The sequence below is a fragment of the Globicephala melas genome, chromosome 2, assembly GCF_963455315.2.
Source record: "Globicephala melas chromosome 2, mGloMel1.2, whole genome shotgun sequence".
NCBI lineage: Eukaryota > Metazoa > Chordata > Mammalia > Artiodactyla > Delphinidae > Globicephala > Globicephala melas.
The window spans coordinates 2,820,525-2,834,582 of NC_083315.2; the positions used below are offsets into that span (position 1 = coordinate 2,820,525).

Genomic DNA, 14,058 nt, shown 5'->3' on the forward strand with positions numbered 1-14,058 from the left:
GACTTCATGGCAGCTCAGCCTGTTCAGGACTTACTAACTTCTACAGTCAACACAGACAGAGACAAAAGAAGAACCGAGTTGGTGTTATCCGCATCGCAATCCGTCACTTTGCTACCCTTGAATTCCTCTCTTTTTCCTAGTAAAGAGATGCATGCATTGCCTTGTTTGGCCCAGGAACACTGGTCTTGCCCATAGCCCTGCTCTGAAGTTCTTCGTTCCAGGGTTTACCTCTGTTCAGATCTTGGTTCTATATTTTGCTTTACTGTTTATGTTTTCTTACTCAACTTCCTGGTCTAAACTCTGTGAAGTTCAACTCCAGCCAATTACAGCTGTAGTACTTTCTAAATTAAGTTCTGGCAATTCCCAAAGTACAAACACCCAATTTATGAATGTCCCTTACACCAAAAGGGCTGCTCCTTCTTGCTTGTGGGCGGCGTTATCAGAACCGCGGGAGAGAATTCCTGTTCTCTGTGAAGTTTTGGCAGCGGGAGGAGAGTTCCTCTCGTCCAGCTTTTTGAGTTGGAGTAATTTCCCATAGAAACCATTGCACATGGTAGTCTAGCTCCCAGAGCAGCCCACAAAAATGGCCTGCTTAATCCATAACGCAGCTGGAAAAGAGTGAAAAAAGACGCAGCTGATACAAGATGCTTTTGCTAATGTGTACTTGTTCATTTCCATTAGGGTGACATTTACACAGCCACATTTATGGGAAAATGTTTGCGTTCCAAAGACTGATTTACAAACAAACTCTTGGAAGAAAATGTCTCATCTAAATTTAGAACTTCCTAGATTAGCTCTCGGTTTTCAGCACGTATTTTTCCTTTCGCTTGCACAAGTCATCTGGGTACGGGTTTACTGAGGCCGTCTCTGCAGGCAAACCAAAGCCATGACGGGGCACCTGTCTGGAGTCAGACACCCAGGTGCCCAGGGGCCAAGGAAAAAGGAGCCTCCGTAATCAAGAAAGGAGTTTGTTCAACTTGGACTGGATTTTTCTGGATTCGTTTAAAACACTGTCATCACTCTGCCTGTGTAGAACTCACATCAGATAGATTTTGCTAAGTAAATTCTGCCTTTATACCTTCTCAATTATCTGATTTGTTGTGAATATGAATTTTCCTTTAAAAAAAAAAGCTAAATAGTACAAAACACAACTTCCTAATTGGCCTATCAGAGAGTAGTTCTTCGTAGTCACGTGGAATTAATGTACATTGGTTGGATTTGCCCAGAATGCTTTGCTCCTGCAGTCAGTGACCATATGAGAATGTGGGCTTGGGACCTGTCTTCTGGTGGGTTCACCTGAAGGATGGAGCTGTTTCTTGAGTCCAGTTAACCGTAACTGAAAAGGTTCCCTAGTGAATGTTGCTCTCAGGACACTGCCGGGCTCCCGGGCCAGGTGCTCTGAGGGTCCTCGCTTCCTACACCAACTCGCTAAACACTCAAGGTGTGCCTGCCGCTGACACTGTAGCTCTTTTGTTCAGCGGGCTTGTAAGCGGCACTTTATTTAAGCCACAATGACTGGTAGGGAGGGCATTTCCTGATACTTAATGACCAACTGGAGGAACTGTGGGCCTGAGGCAACGCATATAATATGCTATTAAACTCTGAAATTCAAGAACGTAAAGAAAAAATAATTACCTTCTTATGCATGTTACCATGGATACTAAGAATTGTTTATAGTTTTAGTCTTTTCCTAGAGGTTCAAGTCTAGTTGGGCCACCAGTAGGGAGGAAGAACCTCAGGCTCAATTTCCACTCACTTCACAATGTCTGACATTACCCAGTTAGTGTACGTTTCTTCAAGAAGGCGCCCATCACCCCCGAAACAGGATATGTAACGAGTGATGTGGATTGCCATAATAAGTATTCATATTTTATTGAACAGTTTGGCAATCAGTATATAAAATCAGCTAACCTTGTAGAGAATCACGTTCTGTTTCCCAAGAGTGGTAGTAACTTTCATACCATTCTTTTTCCCCCCAAGAATGAACCATTTTTCAGTCTTCAGACCGCATGCACATATTTTATGCATTAGTTCCAGAAACACGTTTTCAGTCGGATCTATTATTATAGGGCATAACTCAGAGATTCACATTTAAGCATGAAGGAGAAAATACGCAGAGAAGCACCTGATACTCTGTCATTTACGTGGCAGCTATTGGTTCTATACTTTTGTGAATCTTGGAACTTTCTCTTTCCTACGTCTTAGGGAAAGATAGGACGGAATTAAATGAGTCTCACAACACCGCGGAAGTGCTGGCCCGGATTAATTCCACGAACTCTCATCTACTCTAGGGATAAAGGAACTCAGGAAAATTTAGAGACTGGCTTTTATCTACAACTCCAAACTTTCTCCCACAAACATTTTCCCCACCGTTCTTAGCACGATTTATCTGCTTTTTTCTTTTTTCTATCATAATCAAATAATTAATCCGGGAATATCATTCATTCATTCATTAATCCGTTCATTCATTTATTTATCTTATTTATGTATCATGAGCCAGATCACAAAAGCCTGCAAATGAAAAGGCCAAGTTCCCCTTTGGAGAAGTCTGTCTGCTACGGAGTCAGGCATGGAACGTAAATCACAGTTGACCCTAAAGCAACACAGGTTCAGACTGTGCAGGTTCACTAATCTGCGGATTTGTTTCAATGAATAGTAGAGTCCTGGAGATTCAGGACAGTTTCTCAGAGGAGGTGACATCTACTTGAGATGTGGACTGTAACGCCCTCTACGTAATTATAAAGTTGTTATTATTAGTTTCCTTAACTGTTCTCCTATAGGAATACAAAGATGGATAAATTCTTAAAGAGACTATAACTCAGTTGGGAGTCAAATAGAAAAATTTGATAGTGGTTATAAAGCCCATTTTAATACACTTCCCCTCCAGATTTCCCCTCAAATATTCATATCTATAAACAGTGCTAAATTTACATACAGAACTATGTCTTGATGGGAGGGAGGGTAGGAGTCTCTGGAAAAGGAGGTGGACACCTCCCACGGTGTTCATCTCCGCATTGAAATGCAATGCACAAGCTCTACCTTTCCTGTCCTTATAAAAATACCTGAGGAGAATCCTGACACCTTTCTTTGAACGATTTTTATCTGTAGACATCCAGCTCACACTCTGTGCCGGTGTGATTGTACAAGACAGAAGCATAAGCTCTGCGTAAGAGGGAAATAAAGGAATCAGAAGAGAGTTCATTAGGGAAGGCTGTCCCCTTGGGTTTGAGCAAAACCTCTGGGGATGTAACGAACATAAATTCACAGTGAAAGGCTAGCATGGACGCAAGTGGCCAGACAGTATCCAGCCAGTCCTTGGGGGTTACAGAAAGCAGATCAGCTTCCCTGGCACAGAAGGGCTGGCTGGCTGGGAAGTAAGGAGAACTTAGATTAAAACGATAAGTGCAGGGGGACTTCCCTGGTGGCACAGTGGTTAAGAATGCGCCTGCCAATGCAGGGGACATGGGTTCGATCGCACATGCCACAGAGCAACTAAGCCCATGCGCCACAACTACTGAAACCTGAGCACCTAGAGCCCATGCTCTGCAACAAGAGAAGCCACAGCAATGAGAAGCCCACGCACCGCAACGAAGAGTGGCCCCCGCTCGCCGCAACGAGAGAAAGCCCGCGCGCAGCAACGAAGACCCAACGCAGCCAAAAATAAATTAAAGAAAGAAAGAAAGAGATTTATTTAAAAAAAAAAAAAGATAAGTGCAGGAAGGGGAACAGATGTCAAATGGCCCCTGTCGCTAGCTTGAGGAGTGTGGATGGATTGATCAATTCCTACTGTCCTCAGGACTCTGGGTCACTTTCCCTGATCTCCACCCCTAGCCTCATAGCACTTAAAAATGCTGTACTGATCTGTTCAGACATCAGTCTCTCCACTTCCCCGCGTCCCCAACTCTGATCTCTTGCATCTATGCAGTCACTCCGCCCTGTAGTGCGTTCAGAGCCCAGCCCGGAGCCTGCCAGGCTGCTGCTTGAACCTGAAGCAGACTTCATTTACTGAGCCAAGAGTAGCCGAGGGTCACCTGTGCCAGCACTGTTCCAGTAGCCAAGGAAACAGCGGTGGAAAACATAAACCATGCCCCTGATCGTCTGGAACACACAGGCCACAAGGAACCATTCTAGACACGTATGCACAGCCAACCTGGAGAAAGGAAGGAAGATTGTTCTGGATGTGAGTCAAGTCAGAGACTTCAGCTGGGGGCTGCTGCCTTGTTCCACCTGTGACTATGTGAGGAGCTAAATCCGGCTTGACCAGAGGGCACAGCTGGTCCACACAATGGCCCATCAGAGCTGAAATGACAGAGGTGCCAATACTGGAAAAGTCTACTATCATTTTCAACAGTGGCTTTTTCAATGGAAAAGTCCAAGGGAAAGGACAAACACAAGTACAACTGCAAGTATGTTGGCATCCAAATGTACATTGATGAGGCCGACAGGAGGACTGGGTTCAATATTCCCATAGACCATCTCCCTGGGAGACGGCCTAACCTCACTGAGAAACGACAGGGCCCAGCAGAAGCAAGCTCTGACTCGGGCTCTGACAGCTCCTGGGCTCGTCACTCCCCTGAACTGCTCTGTTCTCCTGGCCTCTCCTGTCCGGTCCGCCCGCCGCTCCCGGCCTCTGCCGCCCCTGTGACGGCGGGAGTGCAGCACACAGGGCAACCCTCAAAGCTGGGGAGCGTGAGGGGGTTCATTCTTACAGTCCTGCTAACCAGAGACGTTTAGAGCTGATAGGATCGTGCACACCATGAAGAGCAGAGCTGCGCATGGAGGAGGGTGGGGAGGGAAGATGGGAGGTGGGGCTCACCGGGACCATGTGCAAGGTCAGCATCCCTCCACGAATTAGCCCTCATGCCCCTTCCAGTAAAAGATCTGAGAAGCTTGATATCAAGTGGAAAAGCCAGTTTGCTTGCCTCAGAAGGATCGTATGAAAAGGGGAGAAGTTCTCAGCTCTTTACTCAAGCCCTAAGAAGAGGTGAGGACTTCCCTGATGGTGCAGTGATTAAGAACCCGCCTGCCAATTCAGGGGAAACGGGTTCGAGCCCTGGTCTGGGAAGATCCCACATGGCGTGGAGCAACTAAGCCCGTGCGCCACAACTACTGAGCCTGCGATCTAGAGCCCGTGAGCCACAACTACTGAGCCCATGTGCCACAACTACTGAAGCCCACACGCCTAGAGCCCGCGCTCCGCAACAAGAGAAGCCTCTGCTCGCCACAACTAGAGAAAGCCCGTGTGCAGGCTTTCTAATGGGTCTAACAAAGACCTAATGCAGCCAAAAATTAATTAATTAATTAATTTAAGGAAAAAAAAAAAAAAAGAAGGGGTGAGCCCAGCTTCCACAGCATCCTTGTCAGAACCAGCCTGTGGACATGGCCATTCAGGCTCATCACATGTATCAGCAGTGATCGTGTGGGCATTTTCTTTATACCGGTCCCCTCTGTGATGCTGAGGCTGTACAGAAGAATAGGCACTGGAGTATGGAATTAGTATAATCAGTGCTGAGTTGTACGAACTTGTCGGAGAAGGTTTCTAAACTACTTCCTCAGATCAATAACCTTCGGTCATGAAAGAACTCAGAGGAACCACCTTGTTCTTTTCCCAAAGGATCCCAAATGGGATGAGACATTTCTTGCGGATGAGACGAGAGCTGAACTTGAAGGGTCGAGGAAGAAAAACGTGCCTTGCTGATTTGTCCAGGCACTCAGACCTAAGTGGACTCGTGTGCAAACAGATGGCAGGTTGGGACACCGATTCTACCTTTCTGATCAACCCTGAGTTCCCCAACACCTCCACAGAATTCACAGAGCTGCTATTGGGTAAATACGGAGTCATAAGTCAAGAAAATATTCAGAGAGGTTTATAAAAATTAATGTTTTTAAGTTTCTGCAGTTGCCCACTGAATGCGAACCTTGGCATATATCTGAATTATGTTACACATCTACCTGATCGGGACGGTTCCGTTTCAAGAACGGATTGAACAAGCCATACGTGCAAAGGAGGCAGAGAACCTTAGGATTCCGGACATGAATATACGAATCCACAAAGGTCCTACAGTTTCTGACCATGTGTCAAAACTCCAGGGAATGTCTGCATCTACTTAGCTCTGTGAAATGCATTCTCTTTTATGAAATGGCTAAAATCCAAACTGAGAATTGCAAGCAGAGTTGGAAATCTGGCATCTGAAGTGAGGTGTGTCCAGGCTGCAAGTATTTGGGAACTCTCAGAAAGAGTCCCCTTTGCTCCCTGTATGTATATTTTAACCAAAATCAATTGACAACTAAAAAAAAAAAATCAATTGACAACTAGCAAGGTGCTCATAATTAGAGTTTGGTATGAATAAGATGGAGCACTTTTCATAACCCAAGTTCTGTCGTTCACTGACCTCACCAGCCTATGAATACAAATTATCTCATCTGGTCACGACCCAAGTTTCACGGGCTGTTGTAGGTCGTGTTCCCAGGGAAGTAGCTGATTGAGGACTGCTCTCAGGCTCAATACTTGTGAAGGGAAAGGGGGAAGCAGAATTAGACAAAGGGAGAAGTGGAGAGTGACACAGTCATCAGCCAGCCCATGTGGAGCTCCGGACCCGGGGCAGCCTTTTAGAGTTGTCCCAAATTAGGGCAAGAGGGCGTTTCAAAGCAGGTTGTCACTAGAAGGAGGTGTGATCTTCAGATCACCAGGCAGATTCCTTTAGCTGCAGCAAACCCCAGAGGCTAACAGCTGAGGGCCATCATCTGACAGCGCTCCCAGCAGCTGGGGGACCAAAGGAAAGCGTTTATCCATTAGCGCTTATGCCCCTACCAGTCAAAGGTTTGCCCCCAAAACTTACTCCCCAGAGCTTCTGGCTTAGTCAACGCATGGGCCCCACGTGGCTCCGGAGAAGCTCCGCGGCAGACGCTGGAAGCTTCAGCAGAGATGTGAGGTGTGGGCAAGGGCACGGCCCTGTCAGGCGGCCCCTGTAGGAAGCGGCTCAGAGCCTGCCTCAGTGGCTGTAATAAAGGACAAGAGATGCCCGAAGGCACTGAGGTGGTACCCACGAGGTACTCCAGGTCTAAAACTGGATTCTGCTGTAAGAGCATCTTCTTGGTAGAAAGAAAAATACCATATTTTATACGTAGAATCTAAAATCCGACACAGATGAACCTATCTACGAAGTAGAAACAGACTCAAGGACATAGAGAACAGACATGTGGTTGTCAAGGGGGAGGGGGGTGGGGGAGGGATGGAGTGGGAGTTTGGGGATTAGCAGATGCAAACTATTACGTACAGGATGCATCAACAACAAGGTCCTACTGTAGAGCACAGGGAACTATATTCAACATCCTGTGATAAACCATAACAGAAAAGGATATGAAAAAGAATGTGTGTGTGTGTGTGTGTGTGTGTGTGTGTATAACTGAGTCACTTTGCTGTAGAGCAGAAATTAACACAACATTGTAAATCAGCTAGACTTCAATAATATTTTTTTTAAAAGAGCACCTTAGAGAAAATCTTTTGATCTTTAGAAATCCCTAAGTAGTGACCCCCCCGCCCCCCCTGCCAGGAAGAGTTATGTGATGTGAGGATATTTGAGCCACACACCATTCTGGGCATTGAGATTCTATTTACGTATAGAGCCAATATTTGAAAAGTATGTCCTTTGTTTCCTGTTTCAAAGTTTGACGCTTCATGAATGCATCGGGGATCATATCTGGAACCAGATTTACGCCAAACATCTTGTCTAGCAAACTCCGCACAAGTTAACGTCCTTTGCAGAAAATGAACAGTTGAAGGAGTGAAACTGTTCGTATTACGCATGTGGGTAAGAAGCCATTTCTACACTCATTTTCAGACCACCTCTGAATTTCCAGAAGCAGCTTTCTTTTAGGCTGGCTGGTTTAAATGCAATTTTAGAACAGTGTGAATTGTCCCACTGTCCTCTTACCTACAACCCCTGAAAACGTTTCTTCTCTGAGAATCCAGTCCTGACTTTTTTCATGGTCAAATTAAGCTGCAACAAACAAGGCAAGATCCTATTTACTTTTCATTGTAAGCAGGTCTCTGCTGTTTAAACTAGTGTGGTCTCCTGGATCACCACCCTGAGGCCGAGGAACTCAGCACTGGGCTACTAACCGGTCCTGGGAAATGGACTGCGGGCGAAATGTCTGAATCTTGATGTACAGCTGCTCTGCCCCTCTCTGTGAGAATAACGGGTAATGGAATCACAACTAAATTTACTTAGAGGGAGAGCTCAGCCAACACGGGTAAAAAATTGGAATTCTACTCTACAGCACAGGGAACTATATTAATATTTTGCAATAACCTATAAGAGAAAAGAATCTGAAAAAGAATATATATACACATATACATATATGTACATATATATGTAACTGAATCACTTTGCTGTACACCTGAAACTAACATAACCTTGTAAATCAACTATACTTCAATTAAAAATCTCAAAATAATTAAAAAATTAAAAAAAAAAGAATTAGAATCCTTTTGGCTGGAAGAGCAATGATGAAGTGCAGAAGGCATCATTTGAGTTCCAAAGGCAATGGCGGAGAAAATGTCATCTCTCAGACCATAGTCCTCTGTGATCTGTTCTACTGACACTTGACTTAAGTAGTCACGCTAACCTAATGGAGGTTGGCTATTCAAAGTTTAATTAATCAGCTACTAGCGTTTAAGTCAAATGTACGCTTATCATGAGAATTCTAATATAGTTGACTCCTGAACTACCCAGGGGGTTAGGGGCCCCGACCTTCCGTGAAAATCCGAGCGTAATTTATAGTCGGCCCTCCGTAACTGAGGTTCCTCTGTATCCACAACTCAGCAGCCACGGGTCAAACGACCTGCTGATCGTGCGGTACTGTACTTATTGGGGAAAAAAATCTGCATATAAGTGGACCCTCGCAGTTCAAACTCATGTCGTTCAAGGGACAGCTGTACATACCAGAGTTTTAAAAATTATAACAGCACATAAATTCGATACTATTATCTCTCATTGCAAAGTGCCTGAGGCACAGAGAGGCTAAGGAAGGCCTCCAAAGTCACACAGCTAAGCAGTGGTAGAGCTGAGTTTAAGTCAGGCAACACCAGCCACTGAGGTCTGCCTCTTTACTCCACGACCTCGATTCTCCCCTTATCACCAAAAACCAAGGGAGGGATTTGTCCCAGGATGTGACCAAGAGGCCAGGATGAGGGAGCCAACCTTGATGGGGGCAAATTAATCCTGTCTGGCTCTCCCATGGCCGGCCCTTCCAGCCCCGGGGCCCAGGAAGAGATGGGGGAACCGGGGCAGCGAAGTTACCATTTAGCTCCATCCACACCCCCAGCTGCGAAGTGTTACGCAGATGCTCCTGGCCGGGACACAGGGCAGCAGGCCCGTCAAGGCTCTAAACTCCTTGCAGCGCAGAGCCCTGTCTGTCCCGCCTCAAGCCCTGTCCTCAGGCTCACTTCATGATAGCACCCGACCTCACGACGGTTCTACAGAAAACAGTTCTGAGATCACCGAGCTGCATGAGACCACGAAAATAATACATGCTGCACCACGGCTCCTCTGTTCCAGGTGGTCCCCCCCGGGGGGACCGGCGTGGAACGCTCACCGCCTGCCCTCATGCCCAGAACAGAAACTCTAGCAACGAGCAGCTCGTTAACTTAAGGAAAGCCTGATTATTCATCAGCCCAACAAATTATTTAGGGAACACCGGGCTGGGTATGCAGACTCTGTTCACGAACAGAAAGGCCGGTTTCTGCATCCAGAGCTTACAGTAGAACAGGGGTGATGAACATTGCCCAACTGGACCGGTCAGGAGTATTTAAAAAAAAAAAAAAAGTGCCAGGTGCTACAGAATCACTTAATAGGAAGACCTTCTCTTACGGAGGCACCAGGGAAGTCACATTTCACCCGAGGCCTAAAGAATGAACAGGAGATGAACCGATCTGGGGAGGGGGGGATCCATGCAGAGGGAACGGCGTCAGCAGCAGGCCTTCTCCTGGTACACTTCCACCCCGGCTTCCCACCTCTGCTTAGACCCTTTCCCTCCCTAGAAGCTGGCTTTAGGGACCCCCCCCCATTTCCTGTCAATAGCACTCATTACCCAGAGTCCTGGTTAGCTGTTTACTTTTGCACAGCATCCCTGGCAAACGGCCCACACCTTGAGGCCTGGGTGTCCTGTTTCTTTATTTCCCTCGTTCACAGAGCCACTCCATAAAACGTCTGTGGAAAAGCAGGGAAGAAGGAAAGAGGGTGCAAAGCGATGAAATAACACCTCCCTGCAGCCACAAGTTCATTCTCCACAACGCCCTGGTTTCAGTCAAATGGGAAACGACAGCAGTTGGACCCGGAGGTCACAAGGACCACACCCCAAGCCCTTCGCACATTAGTCTAGCGTCGTCCAAACATTTGTGTGAGGCGGGGAGACAATGATGAATAAGATGCAGCGTCTGTGTTCAGGGAGCTTATGATCTAGGGGTGGAAACTCAACAGAAACGCTGTCCTCTCATCCTTCCATCGTTTCGCCAAAATATGAAGCAGGAAAGGCAGGACGAGTCTGGGTGCCAGCCGTCCAGGCAAGATTCCGGCCTCGCCCGCTGACAGCTGGCTTTACAACTGCCCGCCGGGGCCCTGCACGAGGAACCCTGATGGATGCCCCTCTCTGCTCGCTATGAACTTTCCCGCGCCTTCGCCGTTCTTCCCAGCGCAAGTGGGAAAGCCCCAAACCCTTCTGTCCGCGGGGCTGCCCGACCCCTCCTCCTCGCAGGGCGGGATCCGGGTCCGCCCCGTCTGCAGACCCGGGACGCCTCCGCGCGCCGCGAGCTCGGAGACCCGCGCGCCCACTCGGCCAGCCGCCCCTCCCCCGCACGACGTCACCTGGGTCACGTGGGCGACCCCCCTCCCCCGCCCCGCCGGACTCAGCCGCTCGGCCCCAGATGGGGGGGGGGGCGCGGGCGGCGCGTCTGCTTGGCCCCTCGGGGGTCCCCGTTCCCCCGCCTCCGCGGAGCCCGGGTCGGCGGGAGGGGGGCCCTCTGGTGAAATCGGAACCGGGACTCCGAATGAAGGGGAGCAGATGTCCCTGTGTTGCTGGGAGGCCCGGGTGGCCTGCTGTTCAGACGACGGTCGTCGGGGCGCTGACCTTCCGGGGCCGCCGTCAGTCTCCGTGCAGATGGCCCGCCCGCCGCCCTGCCCGCTCCTCCGCGCGGGGACCGCGGCAGCCGGCGGGTCGGCGGCCGGAGGGAGCCGTCTGCGTCGGGGGGGCGGGGGCTGGCGGGGGCGCCAGGCGGGAGGACAGGGCCGGCCCCGCGCACAAAGGAGCCCCGGCGGCGGCCCCTCGGAGGACAATAAAGCCCCGGGGCGCGGGGGGCTGCGCCGCGCTCCAGCTGCCTCTTCACAGCGAGGCCTGCAAACGTGCCCACTTGATTCTAAATCCTCTTAGGCGCTCGCCGTGTGAACCGGGAAGGGGGTGGCCCTCCGAGCCTTTGCAGCCCCAGGCCTGGAGCCCAGGCGCTCGGCGAGCGGTCTGCAGCGCGCATGCAAATAGAGCCGGCGTTTTGGAGACGTGGGCAGAGTCTGCAGGCTAACCAGCAAACGCCCCGATCTGGCCCTTCGGTGCCTTGCGGGGTCCTGAAAAATGTGAAGGGTGTTTCCCCTGGAAGGACTTCCTGCTAAGTGTTCAGAAAAGCCAGCTGAGCTGCGCTAAGTCATTAGTCACCCAGGTATTTACACTGTTTTTCCTATTTCCTTTCTCTCTTGGCCTCTGTGGTCGGTGGTATAAAATTCCTAGGAACTCCCACCTAAACACCAGCTTCCTGTTTATGCTCTCAGTGGCTTTAATGTTAAGCTGTTGAAAGCAGTTGACCAAGTCTCTATGAAACGACCAGCAAAGGTTTGCAGGTGAACAGAGAAAATAAACGGAGGGGGAACCCTAAACCCAAATGGGTAGGTCAAAGGTTCGGGTTCATTTTTAATCACGTATGTCAGAATCACATGGGGAAAAGGTAAAAGTGAAGTGTAATTTGATGCCTAAGACCGTGGCTCGGTTTCATTTGGCCCCTGTGTCTACAGGAACCTGTAAAATATGATCCGCTAAACCATGAACGTTTTCGCTTCTCGCAGTTAAAGGCCTTTTTTTCTAACGTGGCATGACGTTCTTTTGTTATGGAAGGCTAAAGTTCGCGCGTCCGCACAATGTGTGTGCCCCTGTGTGTGCCTTACACCTCCCCGGGCTGTTCTTCCTTAAGTTCCTGCTGCAAAATGTTGCATTTATGTAGCTACCTGAATTGCAGCCTCCCTGACCTGGAAAGAACCTTCAAAGGGCAGCTCACCCAGCCTTTTCTGATGCAGAATTCCCTGTAGGACTCCCACGAAGTGCAGGATAGGATCCCTCAGGAATTCCCTACATCAGAAGAACCTAGGGGTAAGACGGGAATAAAGACCTACTAGAGCATGGACTTGAGGATATGGGGAGGGGGAAGGGTGAGCTGGGACGAAGTGAGAGAGAGGCATGGACATATATACACTACCAAACGTAAAACAGATAGCTAGTGGGAAGCAGCCGCATGGCACAGGGAGAGCAGCTCGGTGCTTTGTGACCACCTAGAGGGGTGGGATAGGGAGGGTGGGAGGGAGATGCAAGAGGGAGGAGATATGGGGATATATGTATACGTATAGCTGATTCACTTTGTTATAAAGCAGAAACTAACACACCATTGTAAAGCAATTATACTCCAATAAAGATGTTAAAAAAAAAAAGATAGCATGTTTCCTTGACAATCTGATTTTTTTTTAAGGTTTTCGATCCATAAAACTAGAATCTGTCTCCACTTATGGAGCCAGAGGCGGAATTAATCTAATTTCTCTTCCACATGATATTACCCTTCAGGTATTTGGAGGCAACTCCCATGTCCCCTCAGCGTTTTCTCCCAGTTAAATACCTGCAGATCCTTCACCAGTTCCTGCCGTGGGTCTGAGTCTCCTGCACCATCCGAGTATCTGGAGATGCTCCAGTGCATCTGAGCTCCTTTGAAACTGAAGATGGTGTTTCAATCATGCAGAAACTCAGCCTAGGAGGCAGCACGGGAGGAATATGGCTTAAAACCAACAGGGAAAAGCAAACCACGGCCAAGTTATTCAGACAAAAATAAATTTTGATTTTCCATTTTAGTCTTTTTCTACTCTGTGGCAGTCATGCCCGACTCAGTTTTGAAGCCCAGGAAAGAAGGAAAGCGCTGTATTGCTAGCTAGCACCGGGCCTTCATGCTCTTGCATTTTATCCTCACAAAACCCTTCTGAGCGGGTACTATTGTTATTCCTCTACTGCAGGCTCCAAGGTCAAAGAATCCACCCGGGGTCACCCGGCTAATAGGTAGCAGAGTGAGGTCTCTAACCTGTGACTTACGCTTTCCATTTCCTGAAGCTGCTGCCCTGGAGCCCATAGTGAAAACGGAGGTCCTGGATTGGATTTGTTTTTCAGCATGTTCTGTGACATACAGCTTTAATTCAAGGCCAGTTCGTATACATCCTATTTATAAAGCTACAAAAACTTTTGAAATGCAAGTTAAGAACGTTAGGGGGGAAAGTTCTTTCTGGAAGCAAATGAAACAGAAATTCCAAGTGAAAGCCAAAAGTCATCCCAAACATGGTTTTATTCCAATGGCATTACTTAACGGTGAAGTGTTATATTACCCTTGAATTTCCTGCCTGGGCTCAGGATAGGCCGGGCCCTTGATGCTATTTCGATCGTCCGTGTATCACAGCAACGCCATCGCCCCTAACTCACGCCCGCCCTCCAACATGTCAGTTACTCAAGAAAAAGGGGGGAATGTTTCCCATGCACGCACTGTAATTTTTTTCGTGTTGCTCAGCCTGCCAGAGCAAACGTAAAACCACAGAAAGAAGATTTAGATCAGCCTCTTCCCCGTCTGGCTGTTAGTTTACAGTTTTAGGAGGGGTTGGACATCAAACACTTGAAACTGTCATCCACACATTCCTTCTCGGAATAAAGCAGCATTGGCGTGCGCCCCTGCTAAATTATTTTCTATCCCCAAATGTTGGAAACTTTTGCCCT

The 14,058-nt window shown here is 48.3% G+C and overlaps 1 protein-coding gene across 4 annotated transcripts in view; it reads right to left on the reverse strand.

Annotated features, from left to right (window-relative positions):
* ZNF438 (zinc finger protein 438) overlaps window positions 1–14,058 on the reverse strand; it is a 498,265-nt gene that overhangs the window by 349,131 nt on the left and 135,076 nt on the right. Inside the window, exons 7-8 of one of the 4 annotated variants that reach the window (XR_011377151.1) lie at window positions 12,926–13,054; window positions 12,316–12,402 (exon numbers count right to left, since the gene is read on the reverse strand). The exons of the other annotated variants lie outside the window; for them this stretch is intronic. The gene's annotated coding sequence lies outside the window, so the exon portion shown is untranslated. Of the gene's footprint in view, window positions 1–12,315; window positions 12,403–12,925; window positions 13,055–14,058 lie in introns of those variants that run through there. 4 annotated transcript variants of the gene reach the window in all.